General features: G+C 44.7%; 1 protein-coding gene across 1 annotated transcript in view; it reads left to right on the top strand.

The window, feature by feature from the left end:
- The window catches only part of ARHGAP24 (Rho GTPase activating protein 24), a 1,380,530-nt gene that overhangs the window by 578,529 nt on the left and 778,497 nt on the right, over nt 1-23,504 (top strand). The gene's annotated exons all lie outside the window — the stretch shown is intronic.

Below are 23,504 nucleotides of genomic sequence, written 5' to 3'. Positions count from 1 at the left end.
TGCTTTTGGGCACTCCAGTGATGTTGCAGCTCTGAAATATGGCCAAACTGGTGGCAAGTGGCATCGTGGCAGCTGCACGCTTGACTTTTCTCAGTTCATGGGCAGTTATTTTGCGCCTTGGTTTTTCCACACGCTTCTTGCGACCCTGTTGACTATTTTGAATGAAACGCTTGATTGTTCGATGATCACGGTTCAGAAGCTTTGCAATTTTAAGAGTGCTGCATCCCTCTGCAAGATATCTCACTATTTTTGACTTTTCTGAGCCTGTCAAGTCCTTCTTTTGACCCATTTTGCCAAAGGAAAGGAAGTTGCCTAATAATTATGCACACCTGATATAGGGTGTTGATGTCATTAGACCACACCCCTTCTCATTACAGAGATGCACATCACCTAATATGCTTAATTGGTAGTAGGCTTTCGAGCCTATACAGCTTGGAGTAAGACAACATGCATAAAGAGGATGATGTGGTCAAAATACTCATTTGCCTAATAATTCTGCACTCCCTGTATAGTTGCATCATTTTAATAGCTGCTTTGAGCAGGCATAAGAAATGATGCCAAAAAACGGCACAGTTAAATCTTATAGATTTCACTGTGCCATTTTTGCGGGCCTCCTAGCTCCGGAAAGCCCCCTTGCATTCATTATGCCTGGCACAGGCATAATGTGGCGCAAAGGGGTGCAGAGTGGAGCAATGCTCGCATTGCACCACTTTGTAAACACGGCGTGACAAAAAAGCCTTCCTAACACCACATTAGTGTAAAAAAAAATATGCTAATGTGACACTGGAAAGCAGTAGGGGCTTGTAAATATGCCCCATAGGGATCTACACTGGAATGTTTCTCATGTATTCAGAGCTATGCATAAGAAAATGAGGATTTTTCCTCCTTTTTTAGAGCGTTTATTTTAATGGAAGCCTATTGCCATAGCTGTCACAAAAAAAGAACAATGCAAAAAAGGTCAAATGCGGGAGTGCATTCCATTGCGTGGTACAATTTACACAAGCAGTAAGAGCTCTGGCAAGTTGAGGCAGCAGTCACAAGCCAGCAAAATCAAAAATGGTATGTCTTTTATATGTCGACCTCTTCTCTACGAGGGACCAAAAGTCAAGGTTCGCAACAGATGCCTGCAATTATTTTCAGACAAACCGGGACAGTGGAGACGTTTAAGAACCATCATTTTATCTTTTCCAAAAATTGATCTGCTATAAATTGCTGCAGGATGCACAGAGAACCATAATTCTTTGACACCAAAAGGTCTTCCAGGTCTAAAATGAAAGTCAAAGATCCAGACAGTTTTCCGAGGGAGGGACACGTGTATAAAATATTTAATTGGCCTGTCTTTTATCGTGAAACATGACACACCATGAAAGATACCTTTATGCATGGTAGAACAGATCCTTCATTCAGCCGTCTGTAGGGAGTAGGATTTCCATTTATTAAACAAATAGGTCCCCATAATGTACAAAAGCAGGAAAGGAGTGTACAATACATACACTTACACAGAAAATGTCTGGGGAGATCATAGTTAGCGTAAGTGCCCTCCTGGGCTGGAACACACTTTCACAGCTTGATAGGTAGGCATGACCCCCAGACGTCTAGGGTGTGGGCGTGATACCGGTGTAACTTTTGGCCACTGCTTTTTGTAACCGTGAGTGCTCGCTTTTGGCAACAGAACTCATTGTTCTGAGTTTATCTTCGCAGACAAAATGAAAATATTGATTTCTTTCTGCTACAAAGCTGCACTGAACAGTGTAAGAAGAAATAGAGAAAAATATCACACCATTCCAATAGGTAAAAGGGGGGTAAACAGCACGGCGGTGAAAACGATCATTATCATGATAAAGGGCCAGATGTAGCAAACGATTGCGACTCGCAAACGGGCCGATTCGCAATTTGCGACAGTGCAAAATCGGAAATGGGATGCAAAAAGCCCATTTCCGACTCGCAAAAAGCGATGGGACCCGTTTGCGAGTCGCATCCGTTGCGACCCCATTTTGCGACCCGCAAATTGCAAGTCGCAATTTGCGAGTCGCAAACCTTATGCAATTGCAACTCGCAAATTGCGACTAGTCGCAAAAAGCCCAGTTTGCAAGTCGCATTTACCACTAACTCAGAGCAGGTGGTAACCATTACCAAAGTATAAAAGGAGACCCAGAAGGCATCAGGGTCACTCAAGATGGCGGACATATACCTGATAGCAGTGAGGAGGAGAGTCTACGCAGCCCAGCAGAGGAGGAGGAGGGGCCACAGACAGGAGAAGATATATAGAACAAGGCAGACCCTTTTCCAGCAAACTGAAGAGGAGATCTATGATAAATACCGCCTTAGCAGCGCTGCCATTCTAGAATTAATAGATTTACTAAAACCACAGCTAGAACACAAGACTCTGCGTGGCTGCGCCATCCCTACGCATGTGCAAGTACTATGCGCACTGCACCTCTTGGCCTCAGGGAGCTATCAGGGGGTCATTGCCGTGGCAGGTGGGGTATCCCAAAGTGCAGTGTCAAGGTTCCTCAGGGCATTCCTAGATGCCTTAGTAGCGCACAGGTCTCAGTTCATGTACTTACCAAAGAATGAGGCAGAAATTAACAGCACGAAGCTGGACTTTTACCGCATTGCCCACTTCCCCCATGTCATTGGATGTGTAGATGGGACACACATTCAAATATGCCCCCGCTAATCTGGAACATATTTTCCGCAACAGAAAGTGTACCCACTCACTCAACATACAGGTTGTTTGCGATGCCCATTACGTCATCACGGACATCGTAGCTAAGTTTCCAGGCAGTACCCATGACTCATACATTTTTAGACATAGTGGGATACATCAACGCCTGGAACGTGGGGAGTTTGGAGATGGATACCTCCTAGGTAGAGCTGCATACACCTTGCAGACATACACACAGGTCACTGTGCACGACTATCTGGACTTACTAACAGTGTACTTTTGTGCCCAACAGGTGACAGTGCATATGCTCTAAGACCATGGATCATGACTCCATTTTTAACACCCAGCAATGATTCAGAGAGGCAATACAACAGTGCGCATAAGAGGACCAGGAACCTCATAGAGCGCACCTTCGGACTCCTGAAGGCAAGATTCCGATGCCTCCACCGCAGCGGAGGCGCCCTCCAATACACCCCCATTACCGCTTTCAAAATTGTGGTCGCATGCGCCATCCTCCACAACATAGCCACCAGACGTGGGCTACCTCTCACCCCTGCAGACCCAGATCCTGATGAGGAAGAGCAAGAACAACCACACCGCCATCATGGGGATAGGAGTCTAGCTAATCAAGGCAGACTGAGACGGGAACACATTGCAACGCAATATTTTGGACGGTACGTGTAAACTCCCACCATACTCATCCATTAACCAAACACTCCTTTTGTTAAGTGGAAGAAAAATAACTGTTTTAATAATGTAATGCATGAACTATATACAAGATGAAATTGTCCATGGGCAGGGAAATGCCAACCACTCATGTGGTACATTAAAGCCATGTGCCACATTTGTTTGTCCGGGCTGTTGGCTAACTTCTCCTGCCCCTCCTGCCAGCCTGGCTGGTCCCAGCCGCATCTATGGTGCTCTGCCTCCCACTCCTTAGCACCCTACTGTCAGATACACTGCTCACTGTGGAGCCCTCTTCACTATCTTGGGGTGTTTCCCCGGTGGCCCTCGACATCTCACGTGTCTCCATTAGTTCTATGATATGTGTGAGACGTCCCAGGCCCCTGGCAACATCCCCAGCAAAATGGCCCATCTCAATTTGCAGGCCAACTGTCCTCCTCGACAGGCCTGTTGTGTTGATGGCTAGCCTGCCAATTGATGTGGCCATCCTGTCCAGTCTTAACATAATCTGGCGATCCCTGCGCCGCCCTGCCTCTGCCTGACCCAGCAGTCCGGCCGCCAGTTCCCTGATGGCAGAGGCAATGTCCCCAGTGTTCTGGCACATCAGGTCCATCCGCCTGTTGAGGTGCTGCATGCTTGCATGGTTTTGTCTTTCAATGCGGTGCAGCACCCCACTGATCCTGCCCAATATTGTGTTCTGCAGGCGCTGACCCCGCAGCAGATGTGCCTCACTGCTGGTTGGAGGATGAATCCGTAAATCAGACGCTCTTGCCCTGCGACGCCTGCGCAGTGGTGGCTGCCCTGTCCTCGCACCTGTATCCTCCCTGGCTGTTGCTGGGGCAGCTCCTGGCGTTGCTGTTGCAGCAGGCGTTACAACTGCAGGAATGCTGCTGACTGTGCATGTGGGGGTGCTGGAGGGTCCTGGGGTGTCCTCCTGGGCCTGGGTGCTTGGGGTGTAGGGGGTGTCTTGCTGGAGACCTGTGGGACATGGGGAACACACTGTCAGTGTAGTATCTTTTGCACAATTCCTAATAAACATTTGCCTATGCACTGCCTATTGGACTACATTTCCCATAATGCATCATTCTGGCTTTTTCTACCCTGAAATGGAGCTAATTTGGTTGTGCATGCACATGTGTACATGGTGGGTGGGGTATGACATTGATAGGGGTACAGGCTTATCACATGGTACTCACCGGTTGATGTGCTGGGCTCTGAAGTGTCCAGGTCCCCAAATCCACACACTGCCTCCGGCTCAAAGGTTTGCTCAATCCTGTCTTCAAGGGGTGTGGGTGGTGGCACAGATGATGGTCCCCCTCCAGTGCCTCTCATCTCCCGGAGTCTTTCTGCCACCCTCTCCTTGGTCCGGGAGCGAAGGTCATACCACCTCTTCCTTATGTCCTCAATTGTCCTGTGGCTTACCCCCAGGGCATTGATTTTCTCTTGCATTTCCTGCCAGATTTTCTTTTTGGTGGCCTCTGGAACAGTGAGGGCAGCTCTCCCAAAGAGCTCATCATGGTGCTGACAACATTCTTCGGTCAGCACCTCAAGCTCCCTCTCAGATAATTTAATTTTCCTTTTTCGGGGGGTTCCCTCCATGGCTGCTGCAGCTAGCTCAGTGTGCAGACTGGCAGTTGTAAAAGGGTGTGGTCCAGCCTCCTCCCAGGTGTATTTGTTAACTTCCTGGCTGTGATGTCATCATCATGTGCCAGGAAGTGTTTCCAGAGTGTTTTGGTGTGCTTTCTGGAGTGTTCTGCTGCACCTGCAAGCAATTTTGAGGGAAGTCGCAATTTGCGACTCCAACTCGCTAATTGCGAGTTCGTTTTTTGCACACTCGCAAACAGCGACCTCGCAATCTGCGGACTCGCACACAGCGTTGCGAGTCCGGATGCGAGTCGCTAAATCGGACCGGTTTATTTCCTGGCATACCAAATTGCGAGTCGCATTGACTCGCAAAATGCGACTCGCAATTTTTTTTTTTCCTACATCTGGCCCTTAGTATGTAATTTGGTCCAAGTCTCTTACCATGTCATTGTGTGCTTAGCCACACTTTTCATTCAGGAAGTAGGAGTTGTTTAGAAAAATACAATACCAGCTCACAAGCTAAGAGTCACTTTAAAATATAACTCTTTTCTAAAGATATCTGATAAAGAAATAGTTATAGCGCATACTGAAATACCAACTTTCATTTAACTATAACATCAACTATCAATTTATTTTATAAAGTTTGCCCAATACCTTTGTTTTCTCTATTTGTGCATTTTGTCTTGCTCCACAGGTGGTGTGTTAGTGAGGCCTGGTAGAGGCAGATCAATAACGTAAGTCCTAATCAATTTCCTAATGATGACACCAGTGGGGCCTCCTCCGCTATGGCGGAGAAGCGTTGAACCCCCACCATCAGCAAGCGCTGCAGATCCTTTTACAATGAAAGGATAATAAACTATTCCTGTGCCCCTTAGCGCCCCCTGACGCCACCATGTGTGCGCCATATTTAAAATGCAAGCATTGTGCCACTTTGTAAATGCCATTTCAACGCTATTGTGGCATTGGAATGGCGCTAGGCCACCAGAAATCTGGGCCCTAGTGCCTCCCTTGGCTTCTCCAGAGCTACAAATCACTCCACCCTATGGTAAATATAGCAGAACACCACCCTTGTACATTGCTGGTGTGCCTGCTGCCCCACCTAAAACACCTTGCCTTGAATAGCTGTCTATTGTGGCTACCAGACATTGAAGCTGCAGTAACAAAAATAAATAAGAAAAGAAAAACTGACACATTTTAAGATAAGTATCGCAGAGCAGAGATAACAAAACTGGACATTTACTATTTTTGTTTTTTTTAAATCTTTTTGGTGAATGGTCAACTCTGTTTTATAAAGCTAATCTCAACGTTTATCATTGTTTTTTTGTGGTCTACTTCTATGATTTGTTTTTACTTCTGTGGAATTTTAAAAACATTAGAATATAACACATTTAATGGCAATGCCACTGTTGCATAATTTAGCCTGCAAAATAGTACAAGCATTTGCAATGCAACGGGTCTTGCGTTTGTCATGTTAGAGCTGATAGCGTTGTAAACTCCTAACCCGACTTTTCACCTATCGGCTAAAAGTGCATTTATGTACGTAACCCGAAAAAGTGCAATTAACTATGTAAAGCGCTCGACTTCTGCCAAGCGAAATCGCGCTAGTAAATTAGAGAAAAAGTAGTCCACGAGCCGGACAGAAAACAGCGAGCCTCGCATGTTTTCTGTACTTGGTCGATGCGCTCGAGGAGGGCTAGCCGCCGGAAAATGCATGACGTATGCATGCCTTCGACTAATGAAAGCAAGCAGATTTTATTAGGCAAGCCCACGAACCAATGAAAAACACTGACGTGACGTCGACAGGGCTCCGAGCCCTTTTCTAAACACTAAAGCGTCTCGCTGCGATACGCATGCGCGAACACATGCAACGCAGGCTCGACCCTAAAAAGGGAAAATAAGACCTAAAGGTTCGTTACTTCAGCAACCCAATTCGATGCTAAAGAAACATCATGGCGGTTACTGTAACAATGACCACAAACTTAGTAGTCTTTTAGTAATCAGTCATGGCTGATTTTCCTTAAACAATAGCACTCATTTAACTAACTCAGGGTCGATCAAGGTTTCACTAGGATGTGCCAGCATTCAAGTCTGTGACCAGCAACTAATACAAACAGTGGTAGCCAAGTGCTCACCCCACTGAGCCCTCTTCCATGCCCAGCAAGCAATTTTATCCTACTTATGCGAATTAAGAAATAATTAAAGAGAGAGGATTCTTTTTGCACCAGAGTATCAGCACACACATTAAATGAAATGTTATTAAAAGGAAAACACGAGAAGGGTGCCATTTCCACATTGTGCTGTTTCGGCTGGAGCCACCTCGCCTGCTCAGACGCGTACCACATACCCCAAAGCGGGCGGCAGAGCCCTGGGCTCCCGTTCCAGTAGGAAGTGAAAGCAAATATGAATAGTAAACCAAGGGAAATGTGAAACTGCACATCCCGCCATTCCATGGGGCACATTGTCACATCTGTTTTTTATTTCTTTGCCACAGGACTGCAAGCTCGGAAGTGAACAATTAAGTTTTGGGTTTGTGGCACACAGTCTTTCAATTCAGGGAATCTATTGGCTCACTGATTTTTTCCGTATTTCCTTCCATTTAAATGATTGTCATAAAACCTCAAAATATGACGCTCAAAAAATCCCATCGAAGACAAAGCTCCTTTTTCATTTGCATATCACACCTGTGAACTCTCCTATACGAACAGAGTTGTTAATATGGCCAGTTTACTGTGGATCACCCCTCTCCTTCTGTTGTTCACAGAGACCTGCCAAGGGTGATTTGTGCAGGAGGGTAACGCAGGCCCTTGGAGCCCTTGTGGTGCAGGGTGACCCACAATCTATCAGAGGCCCCCAGTCCTTCAAGGGGCTCTTATTCAGCCCAAGACCAATGAATGTCTGTGAGAAATGGACGGCTCCAATGCTAGTGCACTGGACAACTTGAAAGTAGCACATAAAACAGACTTGACTATATTGTCGACACTGCAAATGGTATGTAATGTTTTGTTATGTTATGCTACGGATTTTTCGTATATTGCAAAGTTTCCACCAACACCTTGGCATTCTGTGGCAGTAGCAGCCTAATGGTTGTTTGACCCCTACCAGTATGTCCCTCTTAGCCTTCGATCAGTGTCTGTAAGAACATGCACCCAATGTGTTGTTGAGCCCCGTACGCTAAATTCAGACTACTACAAGAGTGATATATGTAGCATGTTCCATGAAGGGGACCCATGCATAAAGAAATTCTATTGGCTTGAAACCATTGTGCAAGGGATTGGAACAGACACTGAGATGAATGTTAGGGGTGAAGAATATTAAATAATCAATGGTATCTGCTGTCATTTCTTTTTATACATGAACTCTACCACATCTGCAGTTTTGGATGCCTGTCCCTTAGATGATAGGGATGTTTGTTAGACAATTATGCAGAAATAGATTTATGAGTCACAATTCAAACAGTGAAATGTTAAAGACTATGGGGGTCATTACAACCCCGGCGGTCGGCAATAATGTGGCGGTAGTACTGTCAACAGGCTGGTGGTACTTACCGCCACATTATGACATTGGCGGGTTGGCTGAGACCAACTCGCCAATGTACCGCTCCGACTGCCACAGCGGCCACCATTGTGCCGCCTGCGGGATTATGACCCCGCCTATCGCCATGGTTTTCGTGGCATTCGTAACACCACGAAACCACAGTGGTAGGCCATACCAGTGACAGGGAATTCCTTCCACCTTACCGCCATCCACCAATATGTCCACAGCTGGATTTCCGCCCTTCTTGTGGCAGAAATCCAGCTGTGGTCATAATATGGTGGATGGCTGGTAGCCGTGGCGACGGTCTTTTGGTGGCCGTCGCTGAGGCGGTAGGCAGTTTTTACCACCGTTCTTAAATTGAGGGCCTATGTCTTAAGTTTGTGTTGATTATTTTAAATCGGAACCTTAAAATTAATTGTTACTCCTATTTTTTTTTCAACATTGGGACAATCTTATTATGTCAGATTGACTCCGCAAATGGAATTAAATGCATAATGTTCTCACCTCCAATTTAGTCAGCATGTCCCTGCCCAAACCACGTTCTCCAATGAATGCGCAAGTGCAGTAACTGGGTGATTACCAAGGTTCTAGCGTCATATATGAATTGTTTATGACAATATGTCTGATCTGCCTGTCACTTTTAGTGCTAGAGGTTTTCAGCACAGCCATAATAATACCCCTGGGAGTAATAAAGCCCACGATATATGTGCACCAATGGCAATCACGGATGCTTGAGGGGCGAATGCTACTGTAAATAGAAGCATTATCCCAGCTCCACAAGTGATGCAGAAGCAGCCTTTTCTGACAGCCTTAATGTTCACATGAAAGTGCAACATATTTGTCGATACGAAGGTCTGACATTAAATTGGGGTTATGTAATTTTTTTGTTTAATTTTCCACCGGTATATTTTCATATTATTCTCCCTTCCAAGTAGTTTCCTGCAAAGTTCACCTTTTACCAAGTGAAGTTGTTCTGAGTATTGTTTTGTGGTAAATCATACATTTCAACAGCTATTTTTACATCTTCTTGAGGACCCAAAGTGTTTTCCAGCCAGCCGGATCAGTAATGAATTCAGAGTTTGAACTGCATGAATGGGAGGCGGGTTTTGGTCAAATCTATTAGTTTTGATTTGGATGTCTGTGGGGCCCTGAGAGTCTGTTCCAGACTTTGCGCATTTGCATGTATGTGCTTTTGCACTTGTGGCTGTAAGCTAAGGAGTGTAAGGATAAGATTCCACCAGCATATACATCCGGTCAGTGGTTGCAGCATGGGTTCAGATGAGCCCAGCAATTGGGATAAGATAGGTGATTATTTCTCTTCTGAACCACCTCTAGTATTTTCAGATCATAACTACTGTTATGAATCCTGGCTCTACTTTTAGCACCCACAGCACAAATGTCAGAAGTTCTAGATTGTTACATTTGGTTTATTTTGTAACTTCCAGGTTGGCTGGCATCAGACGGGTCACTTAGTTGAACCACCTCTTCCAAAATGCAGCACATTCGTGGATGGAAATCAAGTGGTGACTTAAGTGGCTGGTGTCCTCTCAGCTGTGGGACTGGATCCCAGTACAAACTTTCAATCCTGAGAGAGCACTATGGGGAAGAATTCCATGCATCACATAAGGCAACACAGGGCAGTGCAAAGGATTTACAAAGCCATGCAAGGCCTGATTTGTGTGGCCTTGTGTGGCTTTGTAAAGAAATGTAACGCAATGCAGCAGCTTGTGCTGCGATGCATTACATTTCCTAGAGGCAGGCGTTCAATGTGTGGAGCTTGGACATTCCCGTGCATCCACCCATGGATTTCACAAATTCCAGTTTTGCTAAAGTTTGTAAACCTGGAATTGAGTGAAATTGGTATGCATACCACAGAGAGGTATAATAACAAGGAAAAAAATATTTTTATTGTCCTTGTTATTTCCTCTTTCTATGCGCAATGCATTCCGGATCACACATAGAAAGAAGAAAATGACTCTTTGGATGGTTTTTGCAAAGAAAGGTATCTTTTACTGCAAATCCTTCCCATAACACAGTCACCCTTGCACTACGCTGCAAGGATTCCTGAGTTGGCGCTAGGCAGCCTCAAGTGTGCCAGTGCAGGCAGAGAGCTGAAAAGCACCATATCTTAGAACAAGGGTCTCCAACCTTTTTTCTAATAAGAGCTACTTATGTTCAATGAAAATCAGCCCGAGCTACTGCTATTATTAGTGTTTTAATAGTAATCACATCAAAAAATGATACATTACTGGCTACTCTATGAAAGTTTGCGAGAAGGTAACACCTCGGTGCATCAGCAGGAATGCTAGTAGTAACGTAATACAAATTTTGTTCATTCTTAAACACCTCTATCTGGGCAATACCTAACAGCCATTGGTGCAATGTACCAGGCTAATAATAAGTCGCCCAAAACCGCATGATATGTTTCTCAAATACCAGCTTTCAAAATAACATAAAAAAAATATATATGTATTTGTAAACTACATGTTCACCAGGAGGGGTCTCTTGGTGCTGGTAAAATATATGTTTATTGGGTTGGAATGGAATAGTTCAATTGGAAATTCAACCATTTGTCTCCAACCACCAGCTGATGAGTTCTGAAAATTCATAAAACTTCATCTTGAGTGTATGCTTTTCAATTTTGGTATATATATATATATATATATATATATATATATATATATATATATATATATATATATATATATATATATATATATATATAATAAATTTAACCATGCAACAACTTCTAATGTAGCAGTCTAATGCAGTAGGCTGCACACAGGAGAGCTACTTACAGGTAGGTGGAGAGCTACCAACAGCTCACGAGCTACTAACTGGAGAAGCCTGTCTTAGAACATATGGTGTTCTTCAGCTCTCTCCTATTCCCACAACACAGCAGAGCGCAGTGACTTGCATGGCCATACTGTGTTCCATGAATTCTAAATAAATCTGCCCCATGTGATTTGGTTTCCCAGTTAGATGCCTGGGCAGGCAGCACCTGCACTCAATCCCATCTGTGCTTTATGAAGTGGCTGACACGGGGCAGTACGTATTAAGTGAACTAAAAGGAACTAAATTATGACAAATAGCCAATGAATGAGACTGTACTTCTATTTCATCCCATTATAATTTTTTATATAAAATGTATCTTTTACACGGTTGCCATGTTTTATTAAAGTGCATTCTTATAATGCAATGTGACAATTGTAGCCACCCTCCACCCTCAAACCCCCTGCCTCCTGTAGAGTGGTAGTGGGCTCACATCTGTCCTCCTGGCACAAAAAGGCAGTCTGAACAACAAACTACCCAGGTACAATTGAAGAAACGGTGCTCTCTAAAATCTTCAACAAAGTTTATTTTCTCATCAACATAGGAGCAGTGCGCTGGATTGGTGCACATAGAAATGATCCAGGAAGGAGGCATGCTTTAAACATGTCTAGTAGCTTGGATACAGGAACCCTGTTTCCAATAAGTATTATGCAGATGCTGTCATAATACTTATACACCAAATGCTTTGTAGAATGTTCTAATTTTTCCCGCATAGTTTGAACCTTTGTGGGAATAGCTGTCCTGCGAAAAAGCCATTCCCAAATGAGCTCAAGGGTTGTGGGTGCAAATGCTGGTGTTTCAGTAAGATTTCACCCGCATCTAAGTTCAGAGTTAGTTTCAGAGATTCAGAGTTTCTTTCTTTTGAGAAACAAATACTGAATCATTATTACTTCCTGCAAGATATACTGCTATTATTTTCTGCTGATTATTAAATTATTGCCTGTTGTTTTGGGTTTAGCCTCTGTGAGACGATTATTAAATAACAGCATGATTAGGACAAGGAATGAACCCAACTACGAGACAAATGTTGTTTGTGCATTATTTAACTAAATACAGCTCTCACTTTGTTCCATTCGGGACCAGGGCCAGCTTTAGGACTGGTGGCGCCCTGTGCGACAGTTTATTTTGGCACTCCCCACCCCATGAGGTCCTCCTCGATTTCACTCAATACCACCTGGCAAATGTGCCCCTCATCTCTCCATCGCTCCCCTTTCACATACATTCATGTGTTTTAAAGCACTTGTAAAGGCTGGCTTTACTAATCCACTCAGCTAGCCACATAAAATATGGGGGCATATTATTTAAGAGCCCCTAGCACTATTCCAACGCCACATTAGCATCATTTTTTTACGCTAATGTGGCGTTAGAAGGCCAAAAACACAGTGCCATAATTACAGAGTGGGGCAATGCATGCATTGTGCCACTTTGTACCCCTTTTCGCTACATTATGGCTGCGTCATGCATAATGTATGAAAAGGTGGCATTCCCCTGTTAGGGAGGGCCAAAACAATGGTGCAAAGAAATCTGACAGATTTCTTTGCGCCATTGTTTTCCGGCACTTTTAACGTCCTGATCAGAGCAGGCGTTAAAAGGAGGCGCCTGTTGGTTACAATGGGCCTCTGGGTGCTTTGCAGGATTAGCATAAACATTTTTTACGCTAATCCTGCAAAGCGCCAGACTAGTGTAAAAAATTCTGACACTAGTCCCCTAACTACCACCATGTTATGCCATATTTTAAATACAGCACACACATGGTGGCGTTAGGGGAGCGCTAAGGGGCGCACGAAAAGTGGTGCAGCACTGTGTGCAGCACCACTTTTTTCAAATATACTCCATAGTGGCATATTTAAGAGCCCCTAGTGCCATTCTAACGCCACATTAGTGTAATTTTTTTTAAGCTAATGTGGCGTTAGAGGACCAAAAATGCTGCGCCATATTTACAAACCTTTTGCGCTACATTATGCCTAAGACATGGCATAATGTATGCAAAGGGGGCATCCCCCCATTAGGGTAGGGCCAAAAAAATGGTGCAAAGAAATCTGACAGATTTCTTTGCGTCATTTTTTTCCCAGCACTTTTAATGCCTGCTCACAGCAGGAATTAAAAGGAGGCTTTCTTTGGTTACAATGGGCCTCTGGGTGTTTTTCAGGATTAGCGTCAACATTTTTTATGCTAATCCTGCAAAGCGCCGGACTAGCATAAAACATTCTGATGCTAGTCCACAAACTACCGCCATGGTGCACCGTATTTTAAATATGACACACACATGGTAGCGTTGGGGGGGGGGGGCGTGCTGAAGGGCACAAGAAAAGTGGCGCAGCACTGTGTGCGGCACCACTTTTTAAAAATATGCCCTATAGAGCAGTGCTTAATTTATAAATAAAGAGGTTCCGGTGCCTAAAGAGCTCCTCTTAAACACGCGGCTGCTGCTATTAAATGTGTGAACACGGAATACAGAGGCAGCGTAATCCTGAAGCCATCTCACGCCTCTTCAATCCATTTACAGGCACTCCCTGCCCCTTCAGCTCACTCTTGCGGATTTCTGTTTTTTCCCATTGTGTCGTTTTTCTCTTCCTCCATCTTTACCATATGTGTCTTTTTCTCGTAGTAAATGCTTGAGGCAGAAAAATAAGCGCCGGCCCTCAAAAATAAGTGCTGGTGCTCCACACCGGAAACAACAAGCACAAATTAAGCACTGTCATAGAGATATATTTAAGAGCCCCTAGTGCCACTCTAACACAACATTAGTGTCATTTTTTTTACACTAATGGGTGTTAGAAAGCCAAAAACGCTGCACCATATATACAAAGAGGCGCAAAGCATGCATTGCGCCACTTTGTAACCATTTGTGCTACATTATGCCTGCGCCAGGCATAATGTATGCGAAGGGGGCATCCCCCCCTTAGGGGCGTAAAAACAATGACGCAAAGAAAGCTGTTGGATTTCTTTGCGTCATTTTTTCCAGCACTTTTAACGCCTGCTCACAGCTTAAAAGGAGGCTTCCATTGGTTACAATGGGCCTCTGGGTGCTTTGCAAGATTAGCGTCAAAATTGACGCTAATCCTGCAAAGCGCCAGACTAGCGTAAAAAATTCTGACGCTAGTCCCCTAACTACCGCCATGGTGCACTGTATTTTAAATATGACGCACACATAGTGGCGTTAGGGGGGCGTTAAGGGGGTGCAGGAAAAGTGGCGCTGCACTGTGTGCAGCACCAGTTTTCTTAAATAAACCCAATAGTTCTGTTTTTTGCAGCAGGCATATTAACCCTCTATGCTCCTTTATGTTGAGTCAAAGCTGCCACTAGGCAAAACTCCCATCGCTCTCTCTAGCAGGAACATTAATCACAAGAGGTATCGTGACATTTTAATTGTTTCTTGAAGGCTAATCACACAAGGAACTTTTCAGCAGGTGCTTTTAAATCGCAAGTTTCGAAAATTATTGATAAACACAGCGCCCACCTGAAGTCAGCACTGGTGCGGTCGGACCGCTCGCACCGCACAAAAGCCGGCCCTGTTCAGGACCACCCTTTCGAAAGCACACTCCTCTATTTTGTACCCTCACTTCACAATTACAAGGAAGCTCCCTTTCTCCCCGAGGAGCTGGCAAATAGATGCAACTCACACCTCAAAATAAGCCAATATGCTACTTGCAAGTGGACTCTCTTCATTCCAAGAGATGTCCTCTCCTTGAGCAGCCATGTGTTCATGAAAACTAAAATCATTTGTATTTCCTGGGATAGCTTGACAGGATTGTCAGTAAACGTGTTGCTGGAAGATTATAGAAGACTTTATCATGAAGATCCCCATGGAATTTCGAGTGGTACTCCGGGGTTATTATAAGAGAAGGGAGCCCACATATTTGACCAATCTGATTGGGCTCCCTAGTAGCTCCACGGTTTGCTACCAGGATCAGAGCTGCAGCTGAAGACGCAAGAAGTGTGCACTGCTGCCTAGACTCCATCTTTGTCTGGTGGTAATTTGAAGCCAGTTACAATGCGATTGAGATATGAACAGCTCTGTGGCATAACTGTGGTGCTGAAGTCTGTGGCATGGAACCACACACCTCTGGTGTAATCCACCTGCTACTAAACCATCCACAGATTCAATTACTCCTTTTTTTAAGAAATATTTTCATTAGGAAATCCAGCGCACACACTTTAACATGGTAGAGAAAGCCACATACTTGCTGCAGCACTAGCCCAGCATGGGTCCATCTTTCTCTTCAGTGTTTGAAGAGCTCGAACTAGTGCTCCAGCCAATCAGTGATTATCCAGGCAGCTCCTAATGATTCCAAAAGCACAGTGTTAATGTGGGGGGAACTCTATCTTCCTCTGCACTGGATGATAACTCATTAGAAGAGAACTTCATGCCTATTGGGCTCCTTTTTTGGGCTTGTTTCATGAAGTGTCCTTGTGATCACTCATTCACAAGAGAACCCTGCAAAGGATACAGAGACCATGCAACCAAGAGAGCTAGGAAACATTCTATTTGCTACTCCTTTGGATTTGTCTACAATGACTATTATTGTTCAGCTCATTTTATCTCATCTCTCTCGCACTTGTCAGATCCCACATGTAAGGCCCCCTTTCCCTTTTCTTTTGAACTTGACTTTAGTACCAGTGCCTGACTGGGAGCCAATAGAATCCCTGTCAAAATTGTTGAAAAGTCTCTCCTCCCCCCTCCCTCTCTGGTGTGATCGAAGCAATAAACCCAGAGGAGCTGGAGAGTCCTTTCAAGGCCCCGAGTCAGTCCTGGGGAGTCAGCCCTGGAGAGCTTCCATTGGCTCCTCCCAACACCCTCCCAGGGAAGTGAGTTACTCCCCTCCAGTCCTGCTTTGTGCATATGTTTTAATGTTTGCCATGATCATAAACAAGGACTATTGTTTAGTAGATGTATTCAAACTGAATGTTTTTAATCACTTGTTTCCCAACACTGTTGATTAAAATACATGTATGTTACTCCTAGTTAAAAGGAGCAAAGAGTACTTTGGTCATTTATCTGAGACAATCTAAGGAGTAGGTCGCTAACATGACAGACATTCTTGATCATGCTTTCTGCATGTTATCCCTTGTAACACAAAACGGGGGAAAGAGGGGCATCTCAAGTCGTTTGGAACGCATACTAAGGATTTCACTTACAGCTATTTTGAGCTGCCAACGTGTGAGCTTATGTTAACAATACAAAGAAATGCCAAACGCACCAGCGATGGGATTCCGAGTGTTTGGATTTCAAATAAAATGGACCACCTGTATAAAACAGACATTTTAACTGCAGGGGAACAGGTGCGTTTTGTGGACACTATTCCAAAACCCTAATTACGTTTTTACTAAAGTCGCGCTTGTTGAATCTGTGTAATTTTCTACTCCATGCAACACCACCAAGAACAAGCACGAATTAAACTGAAATTGCCATTTTCAGTTCAAAAGCTCTTCTTTGATTAGTCTTGGAATCGTCACGCACGGTGGGGGTAAGTGCCTCTCTTGTGCTAATACCTGCCTAAGCCAGATAGTGGAGTGAGTCCGTTTGTTCGGCTTCGCGCTTGTCCTACTCCTTTTGATCTTTACATGAACATTTCACGCTCAAGTTCAGCCGAGGTCACTGTCAGCAAGGGGGCTGCAAGGCGCTTAATTCCTTCTTTCATTTTTGACAGCTGTCTTTGTTGGCACTGATCATTTATTGACTGCGAACCAAGAGCTGAAAAACAATAACACAGGTGCTTGAACACATAGGTAATGATGAATCATGCTGGAAGTGCAGTTCTACCTCACTACAAGAGGCCAATCAGGCTTACCCCCGAATGAGAACCCATCAAAACCTGAATTTAACAAAGGTAATGTACCAAAAACAACATTTGGATCTGGGAAGTGTAGTCCACCTGTCAGTATGATGCAGAGTGCAGAGCACAAGAGGGTGGGAAGAAGCAGTATTCAGAGATCTCGGTGTGAAAGCTCCTGCGAAGACAAACATCCATGGTTATACCCAGAAAATAACCCCCTGTGGATGGAAGATCACGACAGGAGGGCTGGGCACATGGAGATGCCACATCCCCCACTGGCTGTGATTGAGATCTGATAGTTTTCGGGGTGAGACGACAGAATGAGGACCTTGTGCGTCAATAAAAAGAGCAGTGTGACAGAACTGGGACAATAACATGGTAGAGGTTTCCCACTTTCAAAATGTTTCTCGCGAGCCTGCTCTGGAGGTGCCAAATACTGGGGTTGTTAATGGACTGAGCAGACCACAAACCCCTTAGGGCCGACTGATCCCTCACTTTGCCTCCAAGACGAAAAAAGAAGGCGCAATGAAGCTGATCCCAGTTGTCTAAGAGTTAAGAACCCCCTCATGGAGATGGATAATGGAATCGGGAACATTATCGTGAAAGGGTGGTGTTTGAGGATGGACTACTCGAACACAGCAATTGATTTAGTATATTGTGACTATAGGTTAATCATTATAATTCACCCCAGGAATGAGACACTAGAAGGAAGGACATATAATCACAGTTTCATTGTTTTCCCACACATAAACATGATTGCACCAAAGTTTTTTAGGAGCCATATATCAGCTCTCAGGTCTCCTCGACAAGTAAAATAATGACCAGGTCCAGTCTCCTGAATTTCTCGAGATTCTGTAAGCACAGCACATAACAGTGGAAAATGTAGAACATGCCTATGTGCCAAACCTACCGAGTTTGGTGGTGGGCTACTGAATTTAAAACAATCGTACTCCTACTGATTTCTTCCTTCCTGCTGATTTTTTAAAAGCCTGGGAAAGACGCAGCCATCCTTGTCAGGAACAGTGGGGCCAAACAGAAATGTCCCACTGCAGCCCAGGAGAGACTGCTGAGACTGAGTACAGGTTATGCAGCCTCTGGTGCTGGCAGCTCTGCCAAGTACCAAGCATCTGGGTTTAAACTAAAGCATTTTAGTGCTGCTGTTCGCGTGACAGTACTAAAATGCATCAGTTAAGCATAATTGTGTCCCTGGGACTACCCGGTATGAGGCCCTCAACATGTCTGGCTGGCTGCATTTCACAAGAACAGGCAGTGTGTTTTTGCCGTGCTTTGGCAGTAGTGCCTGCTGTGCCAGGCAATGCTGCGGCACAGCCTCTGCAGTCTGTCACAGGCCTGGCTGGGAGGGGTGAGGGCTGGTATGTTCATGTTCATGTTTTTATTTTTATTTTATTTTTACAGGAAGTCTAGGGCAGACTCACATTATGTTCAATCAACCCAACTGCCCGGCCGCCTCTCTGAGGGGCCCACTAGGTCAGTGAGGCCTGGTCAGGTGAGTGATAACAACACCCAGACTATTATACGAATGGGGTGCTGTCTGCAGCCCTCACAAGGATCTGGCGGTGCCTTGCCTTCTCTTGTTTTTTTTATTTATTCTGCCTAGGCAACCCAGACAGTGGTTACGATACATAGCAGCAGATGACTCCAGGTGGCGGTAGGCAGTTTTGTTTTTTCCTGAGTTGCCGCACCCCCCACACTGCTGTGTGCTGTGACGAGGTTGTGTTGGCCGGATGTTGTATTTCCATGCATCCTGAGTTCTGGCAATGCCCTACTCTGCTGACAGACCCCTCCCTGAAATAATGTTGCCTGCCTAGCAGACCAGAATGTTACCGACTGCTGGTAGACCGGACCACACAGCAGGGTCAAGTGCCCCCCACACTCCTGCATCCAATCGAGAACCAGAAAATGCTAGGTAAGTTCACAGGTTTTGTGTCTCACCATGGCCCTCCCATTATATTCTACGGCCGTAGAATTACCAGCACCAGCATCTGGGTAGCGAAGCAGCACAAAGAGGGCAGGTGGCTGTGCGCCGAGGCCAGTCTCCTCTGCAGCAATACCAGCAAGCTCCACACTGTGACCGGCAAGAACTTCGACGATTGCTAGCTGTAACATCCTAAAGGTAATCCATGTCAGCGATGCAGCCCCTGTTCTGATTTCACATGCTTACATTTATCTTGCATTCCCAAAGACTATTTGCCTGTACCAAATGTTGTGATTCTGTAGAAGCAACATGGCTGAAGTCACCCTTAGGCCTTTGAATGAGTTTAGGTGGAGGGTGGTAGTTAATCATCTGACACAATCTTGATCTCCAGCCAGTGCGCGTTACTCACCTTGGTGGTCAGTGGGTGGTAATGGTGTTCAGACGATCTGCTCATCCATTTCTTGGCCTCTGTGAAGATCACACAGCTTGATTATCACACATGATCTAATTGTAATTAACCATTTTATGTGAAAGTGTATGACAAGGGTATACAGCTTTTAACTTGTTGAGTGTTCCAAAGGAAAATATAATCTGTTTACTGTAAAGAGTGAGTGGACCACGTGCGTGAGAAAGCGCATGATGAAGGGGGTGACACAAGGAAGTACATTCAATAGGTCTACACCTGTGCTCATGGAGCTATGAACACATGTCTATAATGTCAGAGCTCTCATGTTTTTATATCCCTGCCTTAGAACTTCATCCTATCCAGGTGTTTTCTTTTCGTTATGGGACTTGTATTCTGAGTTTCCTTCATGATGCTCGTCCAACTAGATCTGAATCTCCACTTTTTGCACACCTTTTTCACAGTCGTGTCACTCATTTGTGCAGATGACTGCATCTTTATCAGAGGAAGTGCAGTGTTCAAGCATGATGGCACAGTGACGCTGGCCCCAGTCCCCTGGTGACTATTTTGAAAAAAGACCAGGGTTGCATATGACTTTGGAAGCATTCCATGTTCATGTTGAGAATGGTCGAGTGTCGCTTTGGGTGTCACTTGCCACTTTGAGAATGTTTGTGTATTGCTCAGATTACCACTCTGGGGATGTTACCGTGCTGCTGAGGGATGCCACATTTGGAGGGCTAGAGCTTTACTCAGACACTCACTTTTGAGATCGCTCCAGGGCTCTCAGACTGTAAGAGTGGTCCAAGTCAATAAAATGGTTACTTTGAGAGTGTTTCAGTACTCTCAGATCTTAAGAGTGATCCAAGTCAATAAGTCTATCACTTTGAGAGTGCTTCAGTACTCGTAAACCTTAAGAGAGAGCCAAGCCAAAAAGACTATCACTTTGAGAGTGCTTCAGTACTTTTAGGCTTTAAGGGAGGTCCAGTTCAGTACGTCTATTGCTGTGAGAGTGCTTCAGTGCAGCTAGACTATCACTTTGAGAGGGCTGCAGGGTTATTTGACTAGCACCTTGATAGTCCACCAGTGGTGGCTAAACTAGTACTTTGAATGTGGTCTTGTGATAGTTAGACAGACACTTTAAAAGCGCTCCAGTTGTGCTCATGCGCTCCAGGGCTGGTTAGACTTTTACTTTGAGAGTACTCCCTCCTGGTTACATTGTCTGTTTGCAATTGTTTGTTAGATGGTCACTTGAAAGTGCTCCAGTGTTACTCAAGTTGTTGCTTTGAGAGTGCAGAGGTGTTGATTGAACTGTTTCATTGAAAGGGCCCCAATGTTTCCCTTGCTCCCTCAAGCTTAGGTATCACAAACAGCCCCTTTATTTATTTTTTTAAGGAAGAAAGGAGACCTAGATATAAGGAGAAAGCTTACAAAGAGAACGTTTGGTGGGGAAGAGGAACAAGAAGCGAAAGAAAGGAGGCAAAAGAGAGAGAAAACATAGTCAGAAAAATGAAGGAATAAAAGGAGGAGCAGTGAGAGAGAGAGAGAGAAAATGGAGACAGGATAGCACAGGTTAGAAAATGATTGAAGAAAGTGGCAAGAGCAGCAAAAAGTAGATGGAGAGAAGAAGGAAGAGCACCGAGGTAAGAATGGAGGAACAGTTGCCAATATTAAGGAGCAGAGAGCAGGAAAAGTGAGGATAAGAGACTAAAGACCTGAATAAGAGTCTGGTGGGTGGGTTACTCTGTCACAAACATGGCAGATATCGCGTTTGCCGTATTACAATCCCAGTATATCCTATGGCTCTTGTAAAAATGCGGACGGGATAGCTTTTACATTTGAGACAGAGTAACACGTCTGCCAAACTCTAAATCAGTCTTTAACTCACAAACATGTTATTGTTAGAGAAAGGAGGAGGAGATGCCTCAAGAGAAAGGTGTGAGAGAGCAGACGAAGGGAGGAATGAGGGAAAGAGGAGATTGGTGAAATGCATTATATGAAATTGTGCTGTAAAATGCACTACTTTCCCTCACTTTGTGTTAATTATTAGTGGGCGAATCTCCCAAACCCTCCTTAGAGGGTTCCATACATTGTGGGGACTAGTATGATGACATTTACAAGGGATCCTGTTGATTCCCAGTATGTGCATCTAAAGAGCCTGCCAAGTTGGGCAACTACCTCAGAATGCATGTGATTTAATGGCATAGCAGTGGTAAAGGTCATATTCTAATTTTTCTATTGACATTGTTCCCTTAATAAGTCAGTTTGAAACCTGAAAAAGCCCTACCTCTTTCTGGTTATGCGATGGTGGCAAGTGTGGACATGTGCTTAGAAGGATGACCTGCCATCTGCCAAACTGAAGGATGGGCAGGAAATGGTGAGGTGCGTGGATAGAGGGCAGAAGGTAGAAGTGATATATGCTACCTGTCTGCAAGTTGAACAGCAAAGACCTGCTCCATTTGTATGTAATTACACCAAGTCTTCAGTTGTCTGTGTATATAAATATACCCACAAAAAAGCCTAGTAGCTTAATGTTATGTAGGATATATTCAGATAGTTTTAGCTTTTTAACTAATCACTCAATTCAGGCAGGCGCTGTTGAACCCATACTTGCAATGTTAAAAGTGCAGCTAAAAGTCTGCATATACAGCATGCTAAAAATCCAGCTTTGAAATCGTCACAAATCACATGGGCATACTTGGCAGCTATAGACCCGATTTTTAGACAGCGCTAAATCTCTACTGACAGATCAATGACATCACAAGAATGCTGATATGCAACATTCATGAATTCTTAAAGGTTTGTAGGTATACCCCTACTACACCTCAGTGAATTCCATTTGCAGGAGCAAATACAATTTGTTATTTGCTCTTACAGCAATTGCTGAGCTACTGTAAATGCACTTGCTACCCCCTTTTCTGTTTTTTCGCCACAGGAAAAATAATTTTCAGAATGAATAACTCTTTTGTATAGACCACTAATTTTAGGGCGTTCAGTTTCCCTTCCCACTGTGGGAAGGAATTTACTTCTGCTTTTTACAAAAATAAATCTCTTTCTTTTTTCAGAGTAGGGAGGTGATGGGGGGGGGGGGTTGCTTAAGATACAGTATGAAATCTACTAATGTTTGATGCCTTCCCCATCTGCATTATCCATAGAGCTCATGTGACTTGCTCTCGTTCACTGAAACGTTCTCTGCTTTACCTTAAAGGCCTCTTCTAGTCACAGGATGTCCAATCCTAGATGACCCTGACATACTGCAGCTCGAGTCTAGTGTGCAGGACTAGGTGGGTAAATCCTCAATTCAGTAAAGTAAGGAGAAGGTAAGTGTTAGCAGCAGCTGCCACCGCAAATCTCATGGGGATGGGCGGGGAGAGAGGGATGGAGACCGGGTGAAAATTACAACATAAAAAACCTGTACTTTTACCACGATGCTGCCATCTCCTGCCGCCTCGCACATCGCTCCTCTCCCCTCAATGTGCTGTCCCAGCATTCACTGGGAGACCAGCACACACTCCCCAGCAATCCTGACGCTGCTTTCATGCTAAACCTAGCATGAAAGCAGTGTCAGGATTAGTCTGAGCGGCTTGGACTGCCACTCAGACACAACCCTGGGGTCTGTGCAGTTTCTCCAGCCCGGCTGTGCAATACAGGCCGGTTGGAGAAACCCAAGTGCGCATGTGTGTTTGGTCGGCCTTAGACAGCTGGCCAAACATTCATGCACACTTAGGTGCACTCTCTCCTCCTCCCACCTCCCGTGGCCCAGGCCTGCCCCTCCCTTCACATACTGCTGTCTGAGCCGGCAGCCGAAAAATAAAACAGTGGTGAACTATCATTTTATTTTTCTGCTGCTGGCTCAGCCAGGGAGACGATGCTCCTTCACCATTGCAAAGGAACTGCCCCTGAGTGTTAGCATGTCTATAGTTCAGTAAAACTACTCAGTTGTATACTAGGCATATGTACCCTTGCAGTCACAAGTTTTAACCTTGGTAACATACCACAAAGTGTGCTAGGAGGCATCTTGATGTAACTTGGAGGTCCCAAGTTCTAATCATGGAAGAGTCAGTCAATATAAGGTTTCATCCTTTTTGC

This window comes from Pleurodeles waltl, chromosome 1_2 (assembly GCF_031143425.1).
Source record: "Pleurodeles waltl isolate 20211129_DDA chromosome 1_2, aPleWal1.hap1.20221129, whole genome shotgun sequence".
NCBI classification, from domain to species: Eukaryota; Metazoa; Chordata; class Amphibia; order Caudata; family Salamandridae; genus Pleurodeles; species Pleurodeles waltl.
The sequence above is the reverse complement of the archived record's forward strand: the minus strand, read 5'-3'. Positions and strand labels throughout refer to the sequence as shown.